We start from the raw sequence: 25,363 nt of genomic DNA on the forward strand, positions 1-25,363 counted from the left end.
GGGCTCTCACGGCCATGGCAGGGGAGCAGACAGCCGGTGCCTTCCCAGCTTCTTCTCAGCCTGTGGGCCCTGGGCACTGGCCACAGGGCAGTGGAGAGGCAAGGGAGGAGCGGTGGGGAAGGGGAGAGGCAGGATTCGATTGGATTTATGCCATCAGTCCAGACTCTATGCTCTGAGAGTGTCTGGCGCAGACCCTTCACCCGCGAGTCTCGACATCCCCCTGAGAATGGGGACAAGGGAACCCGTGTCACAGGGCTCTGACTGTTGCAAAGCAGGGATGCTGAGCACGGCAGCTAGTTCCAAGCTGAGAAGGGCTTTCTGCCAATCTGCTGGTTTTGACTTCCCCCCGCCCCCCGAATGAATGTGTTTTCGTTTTGCCATAGATGTTCGTGGATCATCTCCTGGCTGGACAGTTACATCTTCATTAGTGATGCCACGGCCCCGAAGACGCTAATGCTAGCTTTTTGCCAACAAAGCCACATGCAGGAGCCAAGACCAGCTCGCCCCGAGTGCCCCGCCTGTTCCCGGGCCCCCGGCTCTGGGCAGTGGGTGTGGGAACGCGGCAGCGGTGGGGCTCACACAGCACGGCGGGCTGGTGGCTGGTTTGGTCCTTTCCTGTGTCTTCTACGAAAGAAGGAGGAAAAACAAAATTCTCCTTCCGAAACAAACCCCTCTACAAACAGCACTCCAGGATGCATTTTTACAGGATCAGAACCAGACGTTCTTTTGGCTGTGAGAGCGTTCTCTGCACTGGACCCAAAGCTGCTGACAAAACGGAGCAGGGTGGCATCTGCCCCGTGCCCCGCCCCCACCCTGGCCCCGGCCCCGGCCCCCGCCCCCGCCCCGGTCTCCGCCCCCACTACCACCGGGGACATGGCCCACCCTGAAGAAGGTCCACCTGAGAGGACTCCAGGGCCACTGGAAACCCCCTGGTGATGCTCCTTTGGGTACCCCAATGGTGTGGGGAGGGGGTCCCCGGCCATGGAGCCGTCTCTCTGCCTCTCACACCCAGCAGGTCACCCCCTTCAACAGGCTGCAACGGGCTGTGGCTTGAAGCCTTTGGCACACCCCAGCATCCAGCTAGAGTTTAATGACACCCTTATGGTTTATTGCATTTATCTTTATGTTAGCTTCTAATGGTGAGGAGAAATAACCCTTTCCACCAACGGCCACAGTGCAAACTTCTTGCAAAACAAAATCAAGTGAAAACAAAACAAGACCTGATTTAAAGAAGAACTATGAGGTGTATGATCACAGTACAAGTGGAAAAGAAGATGGTCAAAGTTTCACAGAATCGGTTTTCATTCAACCAGGCTGGACAAAGGGAGATGAGATGGTGTACACAGGGCGGGGTCCGATATTTTCACCAAATAGTGAGACTTTAATTTGCGTTTTCAGTGCTCTCCTACTGCATGAGTTTCAAACCATCACAGTGGCTGCGTTTGGGGACGAGAGTAGGGTCTTGTGGTCCAGGAGAACTGTGCCCTTCAACAGCAAAGTAGAGATGGGGCAGCATTTGGAAAACACACATTCTTACCCCATGATGCCGGGGTCACCATGCCCTGGGGGTGCCGTCCTCTGCCGGAAGCAACTCAGAGCTACCCCCACCCCCGGCCCCGGTTTCTCCTCTGCTGGCTAGTTTGGCACTTCATCTTGGCCTGGGTTGTTTAAAAGAACTAACACTAAAACAAGCCTCTTTTTCTTTTTTTAAAGGAAACGTTAGAAACCACAGTCCCAGCTACCGAGCACAGCACATTCTCCTAAATGTTCCCCCAGTGCTACCTCCTCACCACACGCTCTCACAGGATGGCTCTCCTCACCTTTCTCGGATGTGCCGGGGCACCCCTGACACCGCGGAGCAAGGGGTAGAGCCTGGGTTTAGACCCCAGTTTGCCTAGCCTCCCTCTTGTGGCTCAGCTGGTAAAGCATCCGCCTGCAATGCGGGAGACCTGGGTTCGATCCCTGGGTTGGGAAGACCCCTGGAGGAGGGAACGGCTACCCACTCTAGTATTCTGGCCTGGAGAATTCCATGAACTGTATAGTCCGTGGGGTCACAAAGAGTCGGACACAACTGAGCGACTTTCACTCACTGCCCAGCCTCAGGGAGGCTGAGTCATTAACCTTCCAGAGAAAAATAAAAAAATTAAAAACAGAAAACGACAGATGCAAAGAATATCCAAAAAGCCCAAGAGAGAGAACAAGGAGAAAGCATAGAACAGCAAGAGAAGGATGGAAATTAGAAGAGACAAAGGGTGGGGGGAAAGATGAAATCGTAAAAACTGATGAAATGTGTGGGAGGAGCCGTTCTGTTGAACTTGGGCTTTTGCAATCTCAGGGGCGGGTTCAGGTCCCTTTTCTTTTCTCTAATGAGATTCCTCTATGCTCAGCGTGTGACAAATCAGTTTGGAATTACAATATTTTGACAGCCTCCTAACTGGCCCTCCAGCCTCCACTCCCACCCGCTCCAGACCACGCTGTGCTGCCAGGGACATCTTTCCAACATGCACATGTGACCTGCCACCTCCCCAGTTGGCTGTGCATTTTTTAGGGGCACTCTTTGGGCTGGGTCTAGTCCAGCTGACCCAGGTGACCTTTGCAGCCTCCTGCCTCCCTGCCTCCCTACGAGGAGCCCCCACCACCTCTGCTGGTGTGGGATCTATTCCCCCACGCCCCGCTGCAGATCCACCTGCCCTGGCTCCTCTCTCCACCCAGCATGTTCTGGGGCTCCTTGGAGGGGTCCCTGCAATGTGGACACTGTGCCTATGGCTGTGTCCCCCTCGTGGCTGGTTGTGTATAAATCTGACTTCTATTTACCTCCAGAGCCCCATGAGGGCATGGCCCATGTTCTGTTCACCTGTTTTCAGAGCCTCACCAGGAAGGGAATGGCTGAGGCCAAAAGAGATGAAATGACAGGACAGTTTGGTCAGCTGTCTCTCAGAGAAGTCCAGATCCAGGGGAAGCAAACAAAAGGGGATGTCAACCAAGTGTGGGGGATGGGCAAGTCGGGCAAGGTTTCCTGGAGGAGGTGACGGGCTGCAGGATGAGCTGGAATCTGTCAGAAGAGGCAGGGGGTGAGGGTCTGCAGGGGCCTCTTTGAGTAGCATTGGGAGGGTGGTGAGAGATGTGGCTTGTTAGCAGGTCAGGGCCTGGATTCCTCCATACAAAGTTTAGGCTTCAGGGCAAGGGTAGTGTTGATGCCTGGCGGCCTTTTGTAAGCAGGTAGTGTGATTGGTTTCTATCTCAGAAAGGTCACTCCAACCACAAAAGGGAGGACAGGTTGGGAAGAGGGGCAAGAGTGCCATGTCTGGTTGTACAGGCTGGGCACTGAATAACTCCAGGGGTGCTACTGTTGCCTCTGTGGTGGTTGTGGCACTTGAAAAAGGCTGACCTCATCTGACAACAGGGAACAGGGGTTCCTGTTAGACAGTGGTCAGGGCAAGTTAGTAACAGGAGTTGAGACGTGAACCGGTGGCCCGGCTGTGACTGCAAAAGGAAGGGATGAAGCAGGTCCAAGAGACTCAGATGTGGATCAAGCAGGGCTTTGACCCTGTGACTTGGAATCGGGCCTGGGGCACAACCCACTTGCCAGTCGGATCCCTGAGTGTGCACCTCATGGGATCCAGGGCCACACAGAGGTGGATTCATCATGATGCTGCTGCAGTTTAAGCTTTGGGGCCTGAACGTGCATTGGACTCTGCCAATGAGTCCCCAAGACCATGGGTTAGGGGAAAATTTGTAGAAGCAAGATACTCTCATTGTAATTGGCGAGGACTTCTGCTTCCCTCCCTCTGGCTTGCCCTCTTGCTCTCGCTGCTGCTGGGCGGCGTCCGCAGGCTTGGAGTGGCTGAGGGCAGCTGGCTCGTGGAGGATGGACAGCTGTGGAGCCGTCGCTCTGGCACAGTCAGGACACTCAGCTGTTCTGGTGGGGGCACTGCTTCCGGTGCTGACTGTCCCATGTCACGATGTGAAGGTGCAGGGGGATGAACATGGCCCGTGAGGCCTATGGAGAACTGTGAGTTCAGGAGGCACGGAGCCAGCTGCTGGTCTGTGGAAAATTCCTCCAAACTGCATGCAGTTGTAAAAGGCGGATTCGATTCTCTCAGACTCAAGGTCAAAATGGAAATCCACTTCCGTGAAGAGCAGCACATGTAGTGACGTACATGCTATCACCTTTTAAATCATTTTTAAACCATTTTTGGTGGCAATGGCATATTTGATAGAGTTTGAGTATGCCATCATAAATGGAGTTTAGAAAGGTGCTTTGGAATACTCCAAGGAAACAAGTGAGAAATTATGGATGTATCTGAAAGGTATCTTCTTTTGTCACCTTTAAATTTCATTATTAAAGAATCAAGAGACAAATTGTGAGAAGATAGTAACAGAATGTGCAATGAAAGAGATAAACATTCTGGCTTGGGAAGTGAATTGTAACTGAAAATGTCCAGATCATAATAAAATACTAATTAATTAAGAAGGGGTCAATTTCAGATACAAGCAATGAAGAAGCACTTGGATGGTTTGAAAACCTAACAAACATGGAGAAGCGAATCATGTAAATACATTGGAAAAAGATTTAAATTACTGGATAGTTTGACACAAAACAATTGACATTGAGGAAGACAGCATGAAATTCACAAATAAAAGCAGTGCTAATTTTCCAAGAAAACTTGAAATGGTGAAAACAGGTCCTATCTGAAAGAAATTAAATAGAATTTTCCCCCAAATTTGACCATAGGCTGAAAAATTTTCCACACACAACTGTTGCAATTGGTATCTATGGGCCAGGTAGAAGCATAATTATGTATTGTGAAACTGAAAGACTTTTTTTCCTGAGCTACCAACAAGCACATGCACACAAAAGCAAATCTCAATCAAAGACGTCAGAGGGAACACTAAGCTATCTTTCTGTTCTCTCTATAGAAATTGAGGCGGCCAAATTCATGTCATTCGAAAAGGAGATCAAAGTATATGCAGCCCCTCCCCCCCCCAAAAAAAACGCAGGGAAAGAAAGTGTTATAGATGTGGTTCAGGCAGCTAATTAGTAAAAGTATTACTTTAATTTGTGTATTTAGTGGAGTCTGTCCATTTTCCAGGTTTTTTAAACTCTGCCGTTTCTTTTCTGAATACTATTGTAACTGCCTTTGTGTTCAGATTTTGAAATAATTTTCTTAGAGAAGGACCCCTAAACTGTATACTGTTGGAGCCCAGAAAACCTGTAACTTCAGACCAACCAGAGGTCACTGGGGGTCAGACTGAGATGTGATGCTCCGGCCGCCGAGCTCAGGCTCGGAGCCTGTCAGGGACTCCAGCTGAACTAACAAGGCTCTGACGGTGGGATGGCAGTTGTGGGGGCCCTCTGCAGCCCGTCCGCTCATTAATATTCCCCGGCTCAAATCTATGAAGTCGACGCCTCCCACCCGGAGCTCTGTCCTGGAGCCAAAATAACATGCTTTAAGCTCGGATACAGTTGAAAGTGAAACCGCATGTTTTCTAAAGGTTTAAAGGCTCTTTTGAAGAAGGGCAGAGGGTCAGGAAAGAAGGAGCTGCATTTACGGAGACTTGGCAACCCTTTCGTGAGGAAGAGTCCCACTTAGAATGTGTGCTTTTGCCCTTTGTGCTGCTTTGGGCAGGATGGACAGGCTGGTTCGCCTTGGTGACCACGGTGGTGACAAGTGCTCAGCCTCACAGGTCAGTTCCTGGGAGTGAGGCATTCCCAGGTGCTTCAGAGATGGGGTGAGGGCTCAGCAAGGGGGCAGGGGTACAGCGGGGGAGAGCTCGGGGCTGCAGGATCAGCTATTACAGATTATCGAAGCTGGCCGGGCACTCAAGAATGATCTACTCCAAATGCTTCTCAAGTGCCCAGGGGGACGCACCAAAGTGCAGGAGCTTAAGCATCTTGCCCGACGTCACTATGGAATCCAGGGGCAACGTGCTGAGTATAAACCTGCTTTTCCACAGGAGCCTTGAGAATCTGATTCATCAGATGGACGCGTAGCTGGAGTTCAGATTTTCCCATCTGAACTCATAGCTGGGGTACCTGAAGGCTGTCTGGAGATGTTCCCAGTCACCGTTATGTTCATGTTTTAAGGAGCCACATTGGGGATGCTTTCACCATCATTAACGATGGCAACGACATTGGTAATACTGATGGGTCCTTCCATCTGTGCCTTGCTTGGGAATGCCTTTCCTGGGCATCCTTTCACACAGTTCCCACAAGAATACCCTCAGGCAGGAGAGGACAGTGCTGCCACCCAGGGGTCTTACATGGGGACATCGAGCAACACTGATGTCACCTCCTTGAGCATTACTGTTCTGCTCCACACTGGGCAGGGGCAGTCACAGGTGGTGACTTGGAATCTACTTTCTGTCTTTTCTGGCTGCAGACGCTGGGATAAGAGATGAGACATAGCAGAGTCTCAGCTTCCCAGTCTGTAAACTGGGTCCTATAATCGTGCCCCACCCCCTGGGTACTCTGGATACTACATGAGAACCTGAAGACATAACCCAGGGCCAGCCCCAGAGAAAGTGCTCGGGAAACGCAGCTAAGGGACAAGATCGGATGCCAAGTGCTACAGAGCCCTTAGATGCCCCAGGGTCCCACTCCCGGGGACGGCTGGTTCTATGTGGGCTCAGGCATGCCCAGGGGGCTATAACACATTGTGTCAGGATGTGTCTGGGAGGTGCTTCCAGGTGAGACCAGCACTTGACTCGTGGGCTGAATGAAGAGGCCAGCTTCACCAAGGGGGGGGCACCTTTCACCTGGTGAGGCCGGAGCAGAACATAAACAAGGCAGAGGGCAAATTCCATCTCTCTGTTCGACCTGCGACATCCAACTCTCCTGCCCTCAGACACTCCCTGTTCCCCGGCTTTTGGACTCAGGTGGTGAAATACACCATCAGCCTCCACCCCAGAAACCCCCAATTCTCAGGCCTCCAGACTCGAACTGAATCACACCCCTGGATTTCCTGGGTCCCCAGCTGGCAGACAGCAGACCAGAGGACCTCTCGGCCTCCATAACCAATTCCTAGGATTAACATACATAGGTGTACATGTTTATATTTTACATAAACTCTCCTACCGGTTCTGTTTCTCTGGAGAATGTGCCACTTCACCACAGCTGTTAACTGATCCATGCGGTAGCAAGCGTGGCCCCGCCACTGCTTGTTGAATGAGTGAGTGGGTGGGTGGGTGTGGGGCCGGCAATCCGGGGAGCCTGGCTCGGCTGCTCCTGCTCTTCCTACAAGCACTTCCAAGGGTGCTGATTTGGCAGGTTGTCAGCGCAAATGCCTCTGGAGGCAGGCAGGGGGCCCAGAGGAAAGAAACAGGAGGGACTCGGGTGTCACTTTGCTCCCCACGGAGGACACAGGGAAGACCGGATGTTTAAAGTCACTGAGCAAAATGCGCCAGCAGGGCTTCCCAGAGGCCACCAGCCTGTGGCCTCCGACATGTCTCCTGGGGACACCAGCCTGCTGGCGACAATTCTAAATGAGATCATTTCAGGTCCCCAGCCCCTGATTTGGAGCCCTGGGAAAGATGCATGTAGAACTCAGCACCTTTGTGGGTCTCAGGAAGATTAATAGGGTGACTGCACCCTACACCCTGTTATCTCCCCACAGGTTTGGGGCTGCTCTGCATCTTCAAACAGTTCTCCTGTGAATGACTGAGCAGTCACTTAAGGGCAGATGCTGTCGCCAGTGGAGGTTTTCCAAATTCAGACTGTTCGGTTCTGGCATTGGAACTGCAGGGGAGGCGTCCACGCAGAGGATCTGTGTGGGAGGGTTTTCAGTCTCTTGGGCAGATCCCAGGAAACGTGCTACCTCAAGTTGGTCTCCCTTGCCTGGTGGTGGCAGAGCCCCCGGCGCCTCTCCAGGACAAGGCGCCTCCTCCGGTCTCCTCCTCTCAACTCTGACCTTTTCCCTCCAGGCTTCTGAGAGCCGGGATGGCTTTCCCTGTCTGCGTATCTCGCAGCATCCAGAGCGCAAAGGCCATGCCGCTCCTGACTCAGAGTACCAGCGTCAGCTGAGCAAACTGGCACAGGTGGGCAAAGGCGGCCCGTGGGCTCACCCCGCCAGCCGGGGAGAGCCGCGGCTGGAATCCCACCCTCCACCTCCTGCCTATCGGTGCTCCCGTCTAAGGAAGGGAACAGCCCAGGGTGTCAGACCGGAGGACAGGACGGAGGCTGGTGGCCCCGGCCCACCTCTATCTAAAAGCCTCTTGCCCTTGGCAATCGTTCCTCCTGAAAGTGAAAATCCCTTTTGTCTGTGGGAAAAAACCTCATAAAAAAAAAAAAAAAGAAAAGCCCAACCGAAAAGCACGTTGGTTTCTATTTATAATTGGGGGGAAGGAATTTCACACAGATTCAGCTCATATATGAAAAAAGAACCAATTACTCAGAGGCGGATGTGTTTCCCATTTCCTATGAGTGCTAATTTTTTAGGTCACCGCTCAGCTATTTGGAGATTGCTTCATTGGAAGATGATTTCCTTATCGAGGATGTTGGAAGAAGTTTGGCCTGCTAGACTTGGAGTGAGCCTGTTCTCAGGGCCCCTCTCTGCTCACATGTACAAGGACAGTTGCCCACTCACCCACCAGCAGCTGAACAGCCACCTGCTGCGTCCACTCCCGGGAATCCTGCGTCCCCTCACAGGCAGCGCCCAACCTCAGAGCAGAGGGGATGGCTGGAAGCAGTGACTGTTTTCATCTCTTGCTCACAGATAGGAGGAGAGGAGAGTAAGAGAAGACGAGGGACCCATTTCCAGAGAGGCAGGAGTGGGAGGGCGGAGCTGAAATTTCCAGCCACTCTTTCTGCCTTGCCTCTCTGCAGCTGGCAAGTTATATGGAAAATGAAGATGCCTTTGAATGGATTTCATTCTGTGGTAAAATCCAATCTCAAGGCTGGAGGAATTCAGAGAGATTTGAAACTTTTGGCCCCTTGGCTAGGTCTCCTATCTGTCCAGCTAGTGGCCATGAGGAGGTCAGCTCAGGCTCCCAGTCTGCCAGTTGAAATCCAAGGATGACCTGAGCGCATTGATGGGGTTTGCCACCATCATCCATTAGACGCCCAGAGCTGAATTAGCAGAATGGGTCAGCCTTTCCATTCTAGTCTCTGTAAACCGGGGGAACCTGGTCTGTGCTTCATGAAACAGAAAGACAGCTACAAAACCCAACCCAGCAACCGTGAGCACGCTAACAGTGAGCCTTTGCAGATGCTGCAGGAAAGGGCTTTCTTAACATGAATTTTCTCAGTCAACTCATGATTGAACTGAGTCTGCAAATATGTTGGGAGTCTTTGCCCTTTGCACCAATGACTGTGACCTTATTTGGAAAGAGCATCTTTGAGGATGATCAAGTTCAGATGGAGTTGCTAGGTGGGCCCCAGTTCAACCTGGCAGGGGTCCTTATAAAAAGGGGGAATTTGGACTCATAGACATGCATGGGGGAGACGATGTGTAGACAGGTTGAACACCACCACAAGACAGGACAAAGGCCTGGAACACACTCTCCCTCTTGACCCCGAAGGGACCGGCCCTGCTGACAGCTGGGTCTCAGACTGTGGTCTCCAGGGCTGGGGAGGGCGCCAGGTCTGGGCACCTCCACTATTTCTGTTTTACAAATGCTGGGCTGGAGAGAAGCTTTTGCGGTCGCAGAAACTAAAGAAGTTAAGTGGCTTCCCCAAGTTCAAATAACAAGTGAACGACACAGTCACGATGTGACCTCAACTTTCTCTGACTGTGAAACCTCAAGGGTGACAAGGAGGTCCAAATAGGTCCCAAAACAGGTGCAAGGTCACTTGGTCCAATAGCAGCCAAGTGCACGTGAGGACCAGGTCACTGCCAGGGCTCAGTCTCCAAGCCAGGCTGAACACCACTCTGAACCAGGCGACGAGCGCATTGGGGTCTGGAGTTGGGGTCATGCCAACAGAAGGTAGAACGGGGTACGGGGCTGCACAGGGGATGTGTGTAAGTGCCTGCCACATCCGCCACTCTCACTTTGGACCACGTGGACAGACGGGGGATAGGCGCTGTTGCAAATATTATTTTTGTATTAAGGTAATAGTCATAACTGATCTTCTCAGTTAGAATTGTGTGCAGCTGCTGGTAATAAAGCCCTGAAATGAAAGTGACTTAAGTAGACAGAGGTTCTTCTTTCTTCACAAGAAGGAAGCCCAGGGAGTGTCCAGTGACTCTGTGATACTGACATCCAGGCTTCTAAGAAGAAAGGAAGAGCTGGAACGTGTGCACGCTGGTGCTGGCAGAGGGGGGTGGGGATGGAAGGAGGGCTCTGGGGTGTGGGGACCTGTGGGCAAGAGGGGGGACCAGGGAGTGTCCTGCTGGGCTGGAGACAAGAGACCAAGGGGGTCACACAGGATGTTAGACTGAAGGGCGGGTTGAGGGTCCACCTCGGCTGATGGCTGCCTAAAGGGGTGTCCCCGGGGAATGGAGCACAGGCAGGGGCTCTGCCCACCTACACCCTCTTTTACAATCGATGACAGAGAAACTCCAGAGTGGTCATTACCGTCACCCAAGAGCTGCCCCCCCACACCCATCACCCAAGAAGAGGGGCTCTGCACTCAGCCGGCCTCACCCTTAAAGAGGACCCCGACTTCCCAGACTGCCACTTCAGTCACAAGAGCAAAGAGCGGTGGGTCTTGTCTCTGTTTTAGGAGAGAATCAGGGAGTGGCAGTGACGTGAAGGGACAGGAGGGAACAGCAAAAGGAGGTGTAAGAATCGATTGAGTAGGTCCAGGGACGCCCTTCTTGTGGTTGATAAGTGAGTTAGAACCTTGGGTTACTTGTAAATTTGCTCTAGTTGCTGGACTCAGCTTCTCTGATGACTGCCTGTCTTGAGACTGGACCACTTAGGTGACGGCTTTGCAGACAGCGTGCCTGTGGGTCAATACCTAGCACGGGCTCACTTCTAAATCCAGTGGTTTAGGTGAAACCACGTGGTCAGCAGGGCCCTCCAGGGTCATTTAACTCCCCCTGGGATGGCAGGACCCAAGCCTTAGGGAGCTCAAGAACCTCAGCAGTCACTTCGTTGGTTTGTCTGAGTTTTGGCCACCGATTCCCTCTCCCTGGGGCTCGTCTAGTTAAAACAAGAGGGAAGGAATTTAAAACAGGATTTCTTTTCAAGCACATCTAATCAAATTCTGGTCCGAGACCTGTCTGCCCGTGTGTGCACATGTGACTCCCCTGGACATCCTTCACAGGAAGAGGGTCACCCCTCCCTGCAGGGGGCGGCCCCCTCTCCACCCCACACCCTCCGTCCAGGAGCCGAGGGCGACTTTTTCTTGTCTGCTCCATCAGACAGATGCACTGTTAAGAAGACAGACCCTCCATGCATTCCAGCCTTGGGACCTGGCGACGACTCCACGCCATTCGTCTTTCTAAAGCGGGAACATCAAGGAGGCAAGAAAAGGAAACACCAGCGAGCGGCCAGCCTGGAGCGGCCGCCAGGGGAGGCTGGGCCCCGACGGCAGGGCTGCTGCTTGGAGGCTGGGCGGGGACCAGGCAGCAGGCACCCTCCGAGGGGTGGACGCGAACCTCACAAACGGCCCTTTGTCACCCCGCCGGGATCTGGGGCGTCCCGTGAGCTGCAGTGCACACACGCCCACTGGATTAAGAGCCGTCAGACTGGTTCCCAAAGCAAACACTGAGTTAATTTTTCCAGCATATTCCTTTCATGTCTGGGCTGCTTCAGGCTTCGCTGGGTCACTGGGCTCTTTGTTGTCGGCTTTGCTGAAGCCCCCCGGCCCCTCCGCCTTGCTGGCTCCTGGAGTCCTCGCCCCTCTATGCCCAAGCCCTCATACAGTATTCCATTTCACTTGGGCAAGAGGAGCCCCCGAAGAGATCAGCCTTTGAAATGTGCGGGCAGGGAGCGGCAGCTCCTGGAAGTCCCAGATCGCATTTCTCTGGGCCCCTGGCACGTGCTCGCCTGCAGAAGCCATATCCTCGTCTCAGGATGTGGCCTAGAGTCCACAGGGGCGTGCGAGTCCCATGCCTCCCCCCCCGGGGACGGCCTCCGCACACCACACCACCCTAATCCATCCTAAAAAGCACCAGGGGCCCCTGCTGCCCCACCCACAGCCATGCCCCTCCACATGGTTCGCTAGGCCCTGTGGATCCAGCCCAGCCTCACCCCTCACCTCCGGTAGCTCTGAACTTATTCCAGTTCCTTGGATGTCCCCGTCCTCTCTACTGCCAGGACACAAGAGGAGATAGATCTGCCATTAGTGTCACTTAGGGTCCAAGCAGGAGAGAAGCAGAAGCTCTGAATACCAAAGACAGAGAGAACTTAATACAAGTCAAGGGACTGGGAGGAAGTCAAGCAGGGAATGGTGAGGCCACCAAGGATGAACAAGAGCAGGAGCCTCCAGCATCCCAAGGCTAAGGCCTGAGGGATGGGGTGCCCGGCAGACAGCGGGGATGGTGAAGGAGGGAGAGGAGCTGCTACCTGAGGCAGGGAGGGAGGAGGCAACTCCCCCCAGCTTCCCCCTCCCTGTCTCTGATTGTCTCCCAGGGCCGTTGTTGGCCGAGCCAGCTGGGAGTCAGCCTGCAGATGCTGGCCAGCCCGTGAGACAAGGCAGCAGAGACAGAGGAGGGCACCGGATGAGCCCGAGGGCCACCAGACAGAAGGTGGATGAAGCGTTCTACTCAGGAAGCCTTCACTGTTTCTGCACATCTCTGCTTCTCATCAGCTGCATCTAGTTTTCATCGATCGCAAGCGGCAGAAACTTACCTAAAGAGGAAAGGAACATCGGTTTGCCTAATGGCAAACTCCAGTTCTGAGACTCAGGTAGGGCTGGATCCAGGCACGCAAACACAGGAAGCAGGCTCCCGCTCAGACCTTGTCAGCTCTCAGCCCTGCTTTCCTCTGTGTGGGTTCCATTTTCAGGGTGAGCCAGATGGTGGCTGCAGGCCCGAGACTCTTCTTCTCAGACACCTTGGTGGAAGAGGGGCCTCTGTCAACAGCTCTAACTGAAGCCCTGGAACTGGGTCTTGCTGCTCTGCTTGGACCTCTGGCCAGTATTTGCACCAATGACTACAGCCCAAGTAGCAGAATGTTTTAATTGACCAGGCCTGGAGCTAGGAGGTGGGGGTCAACCCACCCAAAATCACAGGCTGAAAGGGGAAGTATGGGAGATAATCATTGCTGGGGGGACAGAGGGTCCTTTGCTTACTTATGGCATGGCCACCCGACCAAAAGAATGGGGCAACTGGTTGTTTATCTCTCTGGTTATGTCATCTGCATCTCCCCTCAGAGGTGAAGTTTATCCTCGAGGGGCCACACGTCCTAGGAGCATTTTATTCTGGTTCCCTTCTTGTGGGTCTGCTCCTCACACAGCCTGGCTCACCCATGGTTTTCCAAGCCTTCCACATCAGTTGTCTCATTTGTTCGTCCCAGTTACCCTGAGGACTAACCAGGAGGGAAGTTCATCTCACCCCACAGCAGGGGAGAGTGAGGACTAGTGGGGTTGGGAGAGGTGCCCAGGGCCACTGCCTACTGAGCACCAAGCCGACTGAGCAACAAATAAACACCAGGCCTCTTGCATCCTAACTCCTCTGGCCAGCAGTCCAGAGGGGCAGGCACCATCATCCACTGTCCCAGTGAAGCAAGGCTCAGAGAAGTTACGGCATTGTCTGAAGTCACACAGGTGGTTAGTGATGGTGCCAGGATTTCATATCAGGTGCTCAGTCTCCGTAAAATGCAGGCTTTATGCCTCCGCCACTTTATCTTTTCTTTGCCTAAGCATCCCCGGTTCCTTCCGCTCCTTCTGGTGGGTCCTGCTTGCCCTGGGCAGCTCTGGTTCACACCCATGTCCCAGTGGAGTCATCACAAGCTCCTCTTCAGTCTGGACAATTCATCACACGGTCATTGCAGCCACAGTCAAAACCACAACTCCCTTCACTGTACCCGTCCCCGCCCACTCCCGCACCTCCACCTGGAGGATGGGGGCGCTGGCCTGGGCACCACCCAGCACCCCTGCTCTGGGATTCGGGGTCCAGGAGCGGAGGAGACCAGCAAGGCTTGGCTCAGCTGTTCCATCCCCAGCCGCTCCTGAGAGCTCCACACCCAAGATGCTCCTGTTCTTTCTTTCATGTCTGACTTTTCCCATCAGATGTGCCAAACACAAGAGTGAGGCCCTGGTTTTAATTTCCGAAACACGGTTGAATAAACCATTTCTCTTCAGGGACTGGTGACCTGGGGTGCTCTCTCTCTTGGCTGGAGGTTGGGGAGGTGACTGATGGAATGCGCCCTGGCGGGAAGTGCCAGCACCTTGCTCTGTGGAGTCCTGGGCTTGGCCCAAAACATGCGGGGACTGGGCTCGGTGAGAGCACAATGCAGGCAGGGAGGCAGGCATCAGAGGGAGCCAGGGGGTTCTGCAGGTGTTCTTCCTGTTCTTCTCCGCGGGCTCACTTGTTCGGCAGGAGACAACTTTCTAAAGTCAGGGCTAGACTGGTCTTCGGATTTTCTACCCATCACTTTGTAGGCGCAGAGTGAGAAGGGACCCAGGGATGACCAGCAGAGGCTGGTCCAGGGGCCCCTCTCCCAGCAAGCAGCCCATCTCCCACCCTGCCTTCCTGCTCCTGGAAGGAGACAGACGCTGGGGCTCTAGCAGGAATCCTGGCACCAAAAGCACATGGGAAGAAATGAGAATCCGTGCTTTTTAAAGGAGCGCAGACTCAAAGGGCTGTGCTTCCCACTGGGATGCGAGAGAACATCTCCCACCACATGGCAGCATGGGGCTGATGGCCAGACCTCCTTCTCTCACTGGGGGACAATGAATTACAGCCCGATGCTCCAAAGGCAGCTCACTTCTAATCTCCATGCTCCTCAGCTGACCTCGTTTCTTGTTCTCTGTCCTCCTTCCACGCCGCTCTGTTCAGGCTTCCCTGACGGCTCTGTGCGGCCTCCGGAGCTGACACTGAAGACTGTCCCGTCCGCCAGAGTGAGCGTGCTGGCCTTCTCCCTCGCCATGTATCAGGACCAGGCTTAGAGTCTACCCTCTTTGGAAGTTTCCATGCCCTGCTCCAACTCCAGTGAAGAGGATTCTCTGCCTTGTGGCCTGTAGCTCCTGCCTATGACGCACGCCTGTGACTCACGTCTGTCCCCTCCAGTGGGCTGCGAGCTGCTGGAGACCAGACAGATATACCTTTTTCTTTCGTTCCCACTGCCTCTGACACAGCATTTGGAAGACAACGGGCACTTGGTAACTGTTGAATGAAAGCACGCTATGGGCGCTCAGCAGATACTAATGTGGAGATGGAAACTGGTTGCCTGCTCTGTGCTAAGGAGCGGGGGTGAGGGTTCTAAGCCCTGGCTGCACCTGGAGGAGGCCAACTTGCCAGGACCCCACCCCAGATTGCAGTATCGTCAGGGTTCCTCCAAAAACTAAAAATAGAACTACCTAGCAATTCCACTCCTAGGTAATTTATCTGAAGAAAAAAAAAAACACTAACTCAAAAAGATATGTGCACTCCAATGCATGTATTCACAGCAGCACTGTTCACAATAAAAATAAAAGGAAACCTAAGTGTGGCCCTATGACAGATGAATGGATAAATAAGACGTGCTACATATACACAATGAAGTACCACTCAGTCATAAAAAAGAAAAAAAGGATGCCATTTGCAGCAGCATGGATGCAACTAGAGATGATCACACTAAGTAAGTCAGAAAGAGAAAAACACATACCATTTGCTACCACTTGTATGTGAAATCTCAAAAAATAAAACAAACTAGTGAATATAACAAAAAAGAAACAAACCCGCATGTGGAGTCCTGCCCCAAGCCACAGACATGGAGCCCAGAACCAAGGTCACCGAAGCTGACTGAGCCCCTTTGTAACCACTGCCAAAGTCCCCTTGATCATCACCAGCAGATTTCTTGACCCTAAATTAGGCAAAAAAAGCACTTTCCAGTAGTCATCCTATAGTGCCCTAACCAATCACCTAATGCCAGCCTTCTAGCAGGACTTTTCTTTGTCTTGAGGTTATAAAAATTCGTTGCTAACCCACAAAAAGCACTGACTTTCCCTGGTCTGTCAGGAGGTCGGCCCACTGTGTTTGCAGCACCTTCATTATCTCTGCTCCTTGCTCTTAATAAACTCACTCCCCTCTGAAATGCTCTGTGTCTGGAAATTCTTTTCCATCTCAGACTTAGATGGCCACGACATTGCAGATATAGAGAACAAACAAGTGGTCACAAGTGGGGAGAGGTAAAGGAGAGGGACAAGATACGGGGCGCAGACTGAGATAGACATGCCTACGTACAAAGTAAATAAGCTACAAGGACATGTTGTGCAGCGCAGGGAATATAGTCAAGTTTTATAACTGTAAGTGGAGTATATTCGTAAGTATTGTGAATCACTGTGTTGTACAATCTGAAACTCTGTAATATCGTACACCAAACGCATCTCAGTAAAAAGAAAAAGAACATCACTGGAACGTTCTAAAAGATCTCCAGGTGCATTTGATTAGCCAAGCGTGAGCCTGCTGTGCTGGGGAAGAAAAGATGAGCAAGGCTTGGTTTCCTCTCCTTAGACCACTGACATGACCAAGCTGAGTTTTTTTTTTTTTTTTCCCCAAGACAGGAAAAGACTAGTTCTCAAAGTGGAGTCCCAGGAGCAGCAGCAGGGCCTTGCCAGGGAACTTGTTAGAGGAGCGGATTCTAGAGCTCCAGCCGTGAACCACGCATCAGAAGCTGCAGGGAGGGTCTGGCAGCCGGGGCTCTAACACGACCTCCCTCAGGGATCCTGAGGGACAGGGGTCTGAGAACTACTGCTCTGGAATTTGTCTCCCACAGTGACTCACCCACAGTCACATCAGAAAGGCCACGTGTTGTGAACGGACTCCTGACCCTTTTCAGTGCAAATGACTTGGAGTCTGGGCGGGAGGTGCTCACCTGTATAGAGCTGGGAGATGGACACACGCTCTATAAACAGTTTCCCAGGTGCTTCTCAAGCTCATGGAGGTGTGGTAACTGGTGCCCTGATACAACGGCAGTTCAGATAAATGCCATCTGTCCCACCACCCTGCCCTCTCAAAGCATGGGCTTGGGGAGTCAGGGGACATCAGTTCAGATAAATGCCATCTGTCCTACCTCCCTCCCCTCTCAAAGCTTGGGCTTGGAGAGTTAGGGGACACCAGGAAGTTGGGTCTGGCTACTTTCTGCGTGTGCATCTTCCCATCTTCTCCTGGAGCTCCAGGACTTAGGGCGACCCTGCTTTGAAGTCTCTGGTTTGGTCAACGCCTGGCTCCACCTACACTTGGGCGTAGGGGGAGCTTGAGCGCCACCTCCACTGGCTCCTTGCCAGTATCTCCTCTGCACCCTCCTGCCTCGGGAGGGGACCTCTTCCTCCAGGCAGACGGGCAACACCAGTGACAGACAAGGACAAGTGAGGAGCCACCACTTGGGACTCTGAGTCAACTTCTAGCTCCACACCTGAGACCAGAGAGCTGCCAAACCTTCCGCCAATTCACATTTAATAATCATAAAACTCCTGCTCGTGAGCCGAGATTTCATTTTGTGCACATGTAAGCAAACCCATGAGTTTCTCAGCTGCTAGCGTGGCCAGTGTAATTATATTCCGCATTCCATTTTGATTCCACTGGTGAAGCCGAGCCAGACCTGGAGGAAGGCAGGGACCTGTCCCACCCAGGACAGCAGGGGCCCCGGCTCTGTTTCCTGTTGATGCTCTCATGGTGAACTCCGAGCCAAGCTGCCCCTCTGGACGCACCAGCAGAAAGAGCTCATCAGGCTCCGAGCGGCTGCCCACTCCGCTGTGTGCTGCGCCTGCAGGGGCTTGTTAATCGGGAGAATTTTAGGCCTCAGCCTTCGTGGGTGGGCAAAAATGTGCCTGTTGGGGAGACCAGCCATTTCCAGAGTTAAGAAAGAAAACATCTTGCTGTCAAAGCACCTGGTGAGCCCCACCGGTACAGCGCATGCTGAATTCCATCCACTTCTCACCACCTCAGGACCACAAAGGGTGACCAGAGTCGTATAAATAACCACACGGCTCACTGGGAGGACCCACAAGAGAGTGGCTCGGGCAGTGGTTTTCAACCTGGGATCCAGGGAGCCCTGAGGTGCCTCAAGGAGCCCATGAGAAGAAGCTGTAGTAGCTACTGATGGTTGGTTGGACAACCTTGAGCAAAGAATTCCCTTCTCTGACCTTTATTTTCTTCATCTATAAAACGGAGGAAACAGTGCCCACTTTGCTGCTTTGTAGAGTTATTTTGAGGACTGAATAAACCACTGTCTAGGCATGATGACAGCTAGATGCCCTTGTTCCTCCTTTAACCCTGGAGTGTGATTCAGCAGAGAGGGTAAAGGACATTTCAGGAGAAAGGACGGCCAGGTGGCAGGTGTGTGCACATCATGTGCTGGGTAAGATGCATCAACCCAGTTAGATGGGGATGCCTCACAACTTCCAAGCCCTGGCATCTCTCACAGCTCCCGGGGCCCCACCTCCTTTCTGGAACAACCAGACTACTCTTTTCATTTGCTTCCTGGACTGCACAGATTGGGGTCAGGCAATGGGTTTCTCTTTAGCATCTTCCTCGATTTAAGGTGAGGACACACTCTTATGTGACTTCCAGAAACATTCAGACTGCAGATGAAGTTGCTTTGTTATCCATAATAGTGATAATAAGTCATGGTGATAATAAGATATCATCATCACCATCTGACCTTTGGATCTGCTGTGCTAGGAACTTCTACTACTTGGCAGAAAGGAAACTTTGAAGCCCTGAGAATAACCTGTCCTGAGTTCTGCCTCCTGGCTGCGCTGAGATTGGAAGCAGGCTTCACAGCAGACACCCTCAGCTGTGGGTGCAGCCACACTGACTCCAGAGCTACATTAGCACCACCCACTCTCCATCAGCCCTGAACACTCACTGTTAGTGAACGGGGTGGTGAAGGGAAGCTGGATACAGTGGTCTTTTAGCTGGGCATCTTAAGTCCTCTTAGAAAGAAAGCAGGGAGGTAGTTGGGAGTTGGGACTCCTTGGATATCCAGAACATGACTTTGGTTTGCACTATCTTCATTATGACCCTGCCTTCCCCACAGAAGGCCTGCATGAGCTGGGACCACAGCCCCACCATCCCTCTGGGGACCATGGTATTAAAGCATGTATCTGGAGGGAAGCGCAGGCATAAGGGGAGAGAGGTTGGGTCTTTTATGAAGGCAAGAAAAATCTCAGTCTTGTAATTCATTCCAAAACTGTGGCCTGAGTTCTTTGTCGTGACTCATGTGATGCCTCCGGAAGCTCAGGTAGGAGGTGTGGGAAAGACAGTTTCCATTCATTAGAACTCCTGGGGGGACCCATTCTCTCTCTAAACTCCCCCAGCGACATGGGTCCTCTAAGATATTTCCTCGAAGGAAATTCTCCAGTATGTCCTTGTCGAGAGAATACAGTCCACGTCACTTGAGAGAACATTTAACGAGCCAAGTTCAGTTTTGGGACCCACCAGACTCATCAAGGAAACTCTGTTCTCAGGCTCCCTGGAGAGTCTTTCCAAGTAGATTGTAAAGCAGGGCCAGTGTGGTTCATCAGCTGGAGACATGGCTGCACCTGACTGTGTTCTTCCCTCGCAGGTCCCAGACCCCACGTCCCTGCTGTGTCACCTCCAGGACACGCAGCGCTCCATGTGTGCCTTTCCAGGTTGTCACAGAGTTGGGTCCAGAGACTGTGCCAAAGGTGGAACCAGAAAAGACAGGAGTTCCAGCCCGGTCATCACTGAGCCCGGCAGGGAGGAAAATGCCACAAGAGCAACTCAGACCCCAGGCACATGCTCATCACCCCCTTCCCGCCCCCGGTCTCCTCAACATGGACGCAGAGTGCAAACGTGACGGGAAAGGCTTCCTGTAGTCCCTTGGTGCCCTGGTGTCCGCGGCTCCGCCTCCATTAGCAGGCGGCTCATCAGAAGGGGCTCCCATGGTCACAAGGGTGAAAATGAGAGAAAAACCACTCATCTCTTCCTAGAAACATAGGCTGGCTTCTCCACCTGGCTCTTCTTTCCACATGCAGGGAGCCGGCCAGGGGACACTGCGGGTGGATGCATTCCCTGAGGGAACACCACCCTTTGGCCTAGGTCATTCATTCACTGATTCTATAAAAATACTGAGCATCTTCTACACACCTGGCACTATCCAGGCAAGGCAGTGTGGCAGGGAGCCAGGCAGACTAAGGCCCTGCCCTTGCAGAGCTCACATCCAACAGCAAAGTAGAGTGTCGCCGGTGCCAGGGAAGGGCAGTGCTCTGGGGAGGTCATTCCCTTGGCTAGGAGCTGTGAGCAGGGCACATGTAGGGACCTCAAGGCCAGTCTGTGCAAACAGTGTCACCATCTTTACCACCAGAGAGAAGTGAGTCTGACGTATGATCCCAAACAGTAGTTCTCCTAGGCAGATTTAATGAGCAGGGTTCAGAGTGCTGACCACCAAAACGGTTAAATCCTCCTATGTTCATGATGCAGAAATGTGGTGCATTCTAATCAGCCCCTGACTTTCACTATGGGGCCAGTGGGAGCCAAGGGATTAAGTATGAAATGAAAAGACCTGGTGTTATTTTTATTACAACATCTCTAGGGATGACAGATCAATTTCATCTCACCAGCTTCCAGCAATTGGTACTGAATCCCAGACATCCTGTGTCAAGAAATGAGATGCAGATTTTTTTGTGAGACTGTCACTGAGGCCTGCCCTGGGCCCAGGAGGAAGGGCAGCCCATGTGTACGGTGTGTGCCCTGGTCTAGGTCTAGACGGACAGTCCCAACCCTGATGCTAAACCCCCTGCAGATCTCAAAGCATTAGCAGACTTGTCAAAAAAATCTGTCTGTACAATTAACTAAAGTGTGTTGATTAAACAGTACACATCACACAAGCCTGCAGGGAGAGGAAGAGATAGGATGGTGTCAGGTGCTAAAAATATCCTACAGACCCTCCTAATACATCACCATTTTCCAAAGGGTGGAGCCCTGAGCTGATTAGCAACAGGAAGGGGAGTTGGGGTCGCACGTGTGCATGTTCCATTTCTAGAATCCAGAAGTCAGTTTCCTTGTTTGGGGGAAAGAGTGTTTAAAACAGATAAATCACAAGGAAAAAAGGAAAGAGTTCGATTAGTGCTGTCAAGGTTACAAGGCTCACAGAATTAACACTACAGCGCTTTGATGTGGAGATATTCCACGTGCTTTGGGCAGCCTGTCTGCAGTTCCTGACTGGTGCCACCATCACTGTCATCACCATTGTCACCATCACTGTCACCACCATCAACCCCACCATCACCACCATCATCATCACCATCATCACCATTAACAGCATCATCCCACCATAGTCACCACCACTATGGTCATCCCATCACTGTCATCACCATTGTCACCATCACCACCACCACCATCGTCATCACCATCATCACCATTAACAGCATCATCCCACCATAGTCACCACCACCATGGTCGTCCCACCACTGCCATCATCGTTATCATCATCACCACCATCATGAGCGCCATCATTACCACTATGGTGACCACTGTCAACAAGCAGCCCAGAGTAACTACGAGATACCAGAGCTGCCTGAGCCAGGTTGGTGGGGGCAGACACTGGCAGGGGTGGGGGGGCAGGGAGCCTCCTAAGTGGGGCCATCCTCTCTGGATCCTCTATACACAGTTACAGGTAACCAGGAGTCCAGCATTTTATGCACCAGCTGTAGCGTCACCTCTGTCCCCGAGTTCTACCCAGGGCCTGACCTCAAGAGTCAATTACAGCTGTTTTCATTGTGCTCATCGGCTTCCAGCATCCACCCGGCCCCACTTTCAACAAAGGGTGGATTCCCATGAACTCGCGTCTTTATTGCCAGCTGGTTCCGATTAGAGATGAACCAGTAAGATGAGGGGTAATACAGTCGCAGCGTGTTCCTAAATGTAGCACTTTTCCATGTGTTTTGATTTACCGGGTGACCAATAAAACCCAGGCCTTCAACAAGGTGGATTCCATACCTCACATGTTTTGCTTATTTTGGTAAATGCAGCTTTTCAGAGATTGAAAAAAGATGGGGGGTGATGACTTAGGTTGATAATATCTCTTGGAGTGTGTGCGTGTGTGTGTGTGTGTGTGTATAACAGCTTGGATAAGTGTGGGAGTGTGTGTGTGAGTATGTGAGTGCTTGTGTGTGAGTGTGCATGATGGACTAGTCAGAAGCTGGGTCTGTCTGGCAGGGTATTAGGCCTTGATTTCAGAATATCTAATATTTCTATGCAATATTGTTAGCACCCTTGGTGACAAGGACTACGAATCTAAGAAATAAATAACAGGGATGTTTCCTCCCTCATTTTGTTAACAGGGCTCTTTCTTCCAAAACATCTACCTTTTGCCTGCTTGTCAGCCCCCTCTGAAGGCAGCTGTGACTCAGCAATTTTCCTCACCCCCGTGCTGGATGGAATTGTCATAGGGCAGCGTGATTTTATCTGAAGCAGAGAAAGCCCCACATAGTAGTTTCTGGCCTGGGAGATGCTCTGTAGGGCTGCAGTTGGAATGAAGGACAGTGTCTTAAACACAGAGATGGCTTGGGGAAATGAGCACCAGGATGGTTTGGGTACCATTCACAAGACCCTCCCTCAGTCTAGAACAGGAGCCAGTGACGGGAGGGAAGTCCTAACCCACACTGCTCCGAGAGGCCCTCACTCCCTACACCTGTGCTTTGCTCCACGGGGGCGGCCTGTGTGTCGAGACCACACTGTTCACGAAGACCCTGCAGCCCAGCATGGCACGCAGTGGTGCTCCATATATGTTTGAGCACCAGATGCAGGATCAGAGAGGGTGAGGAGAGGTTATCTGAGGGAGGTGGATTTGAGTCTAGTACTGTGGATTCTGTTCAGAAGGAGGGAGAAAAGAGGTTTTCAATGAGACCTGGGACCTGAATGTTGGGATCACAAAACCAGAAGGGGACTTAGAGACTACCCAGCCTGGTCCCCTGCAATGCATGGAACACTGTGCCTTTAAGAATGGGAGCATTTTACACTATAACCTACCATTTCTTTCATTCAGAAACAAAACTACAATGACAAATCCGTGCCCTCATGGGGTTTACACTCCAGGTGGGAAAACAGAAAATCAACAGGTAAACAAGCAGGAAAAGCAGGTGATGAAACAGAGTGCCACGCGGGGCGATCAGGGAAGGTGTCTCCAGAAGTTCCTGACGAAGTCCAACCTCAGGGAAGAGGCAGGACGAGCGTTCCGGCAACAGTGAGGGCACTTGTGATGCACAGGTGCACCCAGGGAATGGGGAGCACTCAACGTGTCAGCCCCAAGAGTCGGCTTATCTGAAACCTGTACCCCAAAGTGTGCTCAGGCCTCTAGGTGTGAAAATAGTCATGGCCACGGAAGACGTGGGTCTTTGACCAAAGACCCACCATTATCCATTAAAACTTAATAATGCAGGTATTTTTCCCCCCTCTATTTCCCTTGAACTTAGCAAGTTTTTCTGGCATTCAAAGAAGGAAAAACAATCCAGGACAAATATTCCTTACTTGTATCTTTGCAAAAGACAATGTGCAGAGGAAACGTCCAGTTGCTTCCTCTTCCGGGGGTCACCATAGAGGCTGAAGTCCATCTCTCATCCGATCACAGCGTCCCTGGCTCGTGGAGCTGCGTCGTCACTCTCAGGAGGAGAGTGGAAATAAGGTCAGTCTTCCCATTGGGCCAACCTGTGTGAAGAGGGCACTTTATTGTTTTCAAGTAGTTCAAAGGTGGTGGAAAAAAATCCCTATAAAAACAGGCAGGAGTTTATTAAAACTCTAATGAGCATAAAGTTGCAGACACAGCGATTCAGTAATGGGCATGGGTTCCTGAGTTAATATTTTTCCGTTTCCATATAGAGAGATGTTGCCGGGTAGAAGCACCAAGCTGACGGAGCCAGCCCAAGTTCTCCTGTGCAAGCCCTGCCTTACGCTCCCCACCAAAGGGGACCACAATCTGGAGGAGGTCTCTGTGTTATGTCTACCGTAGGAGTGCTTCAGTTTCCACCAACACTAGTAGGATCATCTTTACACAAAGAGCTGGGGGTGGGGCTGGTCAGCTTCCTGCTTGGTAGCTAATATTTAACACCAGCCTGCTATGGACAGGCTGGAGAAGATTCTGCCTGGAGAGATTCATGCTAGGGGAGCAGGAAACCATCTCTGGGGAAGGTGGCACCTTGTTGGTGCCTTGTCACTGGTACTGTTCTACTTTTTAATTACAAACGTTGAGCTATTTCAAATCCTAAAAGATGATGCTGTCAAAGTGCTGCACTCGATATGTCAGCAAATTTGGAAAACTCAGCAGTGGTCACAGGACTAGAAAAGGTCAGTTTTCATTCCAACCCCAAAGAAAAGAAATACCAGAGAATGTTCAAACTACCCCACAATTGCACTCATCTCACATACTAGCAAAGTAATGTTCAAGATTCTCCAAGCTAGGCTTCAACAGTATGTGAAGTAAGAACTTCCAGATGTTCAAGCTGGATTTAGAAAAGGCAGGGGAAGGAACCAGAAGTTCCTAATCAGGAATGACTTTTCTGGTTAAAAGAGGAACCAGAGACCAAATTGCCAACATCCACTGGATCATAGAAAAAGCAAGAAAATTCCATAAAAACATCTTCTTCTGCTTCACTGACTATGCTAAAGACTCTGACTGTGTGGATTACAACAAACTGGAAAATTCTTAAAGAGATGGGAATACCAGACCACCTTACCTGCCTCCTGAGAAACCTGTATGCAGGTCAAGAAGCAAGTTATAAACAGACATGGAACAATGGACTGGTTCCAAATTGGGAAAGGAGTATGTTAAGGCTCTATATTTCCACCCTGTTTATTTAACTTATAAGAAGAGTACATCATATGAAATGCTGGGCTGGATGAAGCACAAACTGGAATCAAGATTGCTGGAAGACACATCAATAACCTCAGCTATGCAGAGGATACCACCCTTATGGAAGAAAGCGAAGAAGAACTAAAGAGCCTCTTGATGAAAGTGAAAGAGGAGAGTGAAAAAGCTGGCTTAAAACTCAACATTCAAAAAATGAACATCATGGCATCTAGTCCTATCACTTCATGGCAAATAGATGTGGAAACAATGGAAATAGTGACAGACTTTGTTCTCTTGGGCTCCAAAATCACTGCAGCCATGAAATTAAAAGATGTCCGCTCCTTGGAAGAAAAGCTATGACAAACCTAGACAACATATTTAAAAGCAGAGACATCACTTTGCCAACAAAGGTCCATCTAGTCAAAACTATGGTTTTCCAGTAGTCATGTACAGATGTTAGAGTTGGACCATAAAGAAAGCTGAGTGCCAAAGGATTGATGCTTTTGAACTGTGGTGTTGGAGA

This window comes from Dama dama, chromosome 4 (assembly GCF_033118175.1).
Source record: "Dama dama isolate Ldn47 chromosome 4, ASM3311817v1, whole genome shotgun sequence".
Lineage (NCBI taxonomy): Eukaryota > Metazoa > Chordata > Mammalia > Artiodactyla > Cervidae > Dama > Dama dama.